Below are 2,960 nucleotides of genomic sequence, written 5' to 3' on the forward strand. Positions count from 1 at the left end.
ATTTGAATTCATTAACAAAATTTCTATATATTAAATCATTCAAGGGTTGTATAGTTAATTTTATAATAAGTTATTCCAATCTATGTTTCAGCTGTAAATTTGTCTATTGTGTTGTGTCATTTGGGTTTGGCCACATAAGATACACATCGTTTATGTAGGCAATATTTGTTCTTGCAACATTCTATCTTGAAGAGAAGTTCAATTGAGGACTGAGGAGATTATGGAGGCTAATACATGTCAATCTTGTCAATCAATAACATTAACCTAAGATTATGTGAAAAGTATTTGTTGAATTCATTAATAGGAATCCTTTATTCTAAATTATATTGTTCATCTTTCAATTAGGTACTTGTGATCTTTAAAAAAAAAACCAATCCATTAATAGATGACGTCATTGGTTAACACTTTGCACAAGGTCATTTGGACACTATTTCTTATCAATTGTTAAAGCCAAGTATGAAACATTTTTCAGGGCTATCTGCAAAGATACCTAGCTGAGATGCATTGTTCGGGCTATGAAGGTACCAATTTCATTTAAGTGTCAAAATCAAAGTTCAATCTAAGAAAACAATCTAGTTTATTATGAAATATTATAACACATTCAATCACATTGTTCTATAAGAGACGCCTCACCTTAAGAAGAAAGATCTTTAATTTTGTTAAAAAATGACAACATGGTTGATGTGTTTACTAAAGCATTGGGTGGTAAAATGTTTGGATTGTAACATACACTTAATGTGACTAGTCATCAAGCTTTGTTTTTTCCTAAAGAGTAAGTTTTGAAATAGTTCATAACCAAGTTGAACACCTGCAACTCATGTGTCATAAAGAGTTTTAGAATGAGTCAAATAAGTATTATAGTCCTATTTGAGTATTTTGTAAGGGTATACAACTAACAATAAATGTTCTACTTTGTCATCAAAGAATCCACATTTAACTATGAATAGATAACAAAGTGTCACTTGATAGCTTGAGATATTTATATAAGGGGGAAGGGGGGTGCCCTCACGCACTCCCCTACCCCTTAATCATAGTGGACAATAATATATATTTTTTGAATTATTGAAACATGATTTGTGTCAAAAGGAATTGTTTGGATGTGTTGATCAAATCTCATGCTTGCTATTGATCAAATTTATGTTGGGTGTTTAAGTGTTTGTCTATTATTCCACCAAGAATTGAACTAGTTGAAGATTGTCTGAAAGCATTTCAAATTGGTATTGTAATTCCTTTTTAAGCCATGACTCTATAAAATAAGAAACATTGTATTTGTAATTGTACCTCTAAGATGTCATTTGGAAGAATATGACCACCATAACAATGATCAAGAAAGAAGGCTAGGCTAACAAATGTGTGACTAGTATTTAGGAAAGAAGGCGATGCCATGAACACCGTCTACATAAACACTTAATAATTTACTAAATAAACTATTTCACAATTTGGGTAGTGTTGCTCTTGGTTATAAAATGATTTGGTTGGTTTTTTACACTTAACTACTACTATTAAGGTTTTTCTTTTTTTGTTCCACAACTTTATTATAATAAGGGGAACAAGTCACATGTAATGAATTTGATAATGACAAAATTCTCTTGATCTTTATATTATGCATTTAATACATCATTGTTCTTTAAAGGGTACTAGCTCAATGGAAGAGCACTTGCTTTACAAGTAAGAGGATGGTGGTTCGATACCACCGTACCCCAATATGATTAAATAAAGTCCCAAATATAATACCAAATATACTACAAAATAAACTACCGAATATACTATCAAATATATTACCAAATATATCACCAAATAAATTGCTAAATAAACTATCAAATAAACTACCAAATAAAATACCATAAATACTACCAAAATTACCACATAAACTACCAAATATACTACCAAATAAACTGCTAAATAAACTATCAAATAAACTACCAGATAACAACAATTAATGACTAAAATAGTTTAGTCATAAATAAATGTCTGGCAATAAACTACCATTGGTCACATGATCAAAATTAGTCACATATCTACAATTTTTAGTAGTTTATTTAGTAATATATTGTTGTTTTTGTACTAGTGAATGCCTCAAGTCTAGCAACAGGAGAAAAGGTGTCAACAAAGTCAATTCCTTCTTGTTGTAGATAACCTTTAGAAACAAGTCTTGTTTTATGCCTTAAAAATTCATCTTTCTTATTCATATTATTCTTGAAAACCCATTTAGTTCCTTTAACATTTTCATTATTAGGTCTAGGAATTAATTTTCAAGTGTTATTCTTTTCAATATAATCTAACTCTTCTTGTAGTACATTAATCCAATATCCATCTTTACAAGATTCATCATCAATCTTAGGTTGAACATGTGAAATCAGTTGTAATTAACTTATAACTTTTGATCTTGTTAGAAGAACTTTATTCATATCTCTAATGATTTTATCTTTAAAATGATCTAATGATACATACCTCAAATTTTTATGAGTTTCCTTTGGTTCTTCAGTACATAATTGTATGCCTTGTCAACAAGACACACAAAAGTCAATAATTTTTTCTTTAGTCCATCAATAAACAATAAATCATCAATATTTATTTTACCATCAAGATTTATATATCCTCTTACTTTAATTAAACAAGTAGTATTGTCTCCAAATACAACAACACCACCATTACACTTTCTAAGCTATACAATTTTTTTCTTTATCACCTATCATATGATGTGGGAATTCACTATTTGTAATACATTTTGATACCCTTTCCAAATGTGAAACTAAAGATCTCTCTTTTATTGATAGGATTTTCATCTTTTATATTTAAAAAAATCTCATCCTCACTCTTTAAAAACTGATTATTGAAACCATTTTCAATAGCATAGTAAAATTCCTTAGGAAAATTAGACTTATAAGGTATATAATTATACTTTGGAACTTTGGTTACACATCTAGAATAAAAATGAACCATCTTATTGTATGGCATCT

The 2,960-nt window shown here is 28.9% G+C and overlaps 1 non-coding gene across 1 annotated transcript; it reads left to right on the plus strand.

Annotated features, from left to right (window-relative positions):
- The first annotated feature begins 1,631 nt into the window (after positions 1–1,631).
- Positions 1,632–1,703, plus strand: TRNAV-UAC (transfer RNA valine (anticodon UAC)). Its single transcript has one exon. It is a non-coding gene; the product is annotated as a tRNA-Val (tRNA).
- The last annotated feature ends 1,257 nt before the right edge of the window (positions 1,704–2,960 follow it).

This window comes from Cupressus sempervirens, chromosome 1 (genome assembly GCF_028749045.1).
Source record: "Cupressus sempervirens isolate cs-2001-9-10 chromosome 1, ASM2874904v1, whole genome shotgun sequence".
Lineage (NCBI taxonomy): Eukaryota > Viridiplantae > Streptophyta > Pinopsida > Cupressales > Cupressaceae > Cupressus > Cupressus sempervirens.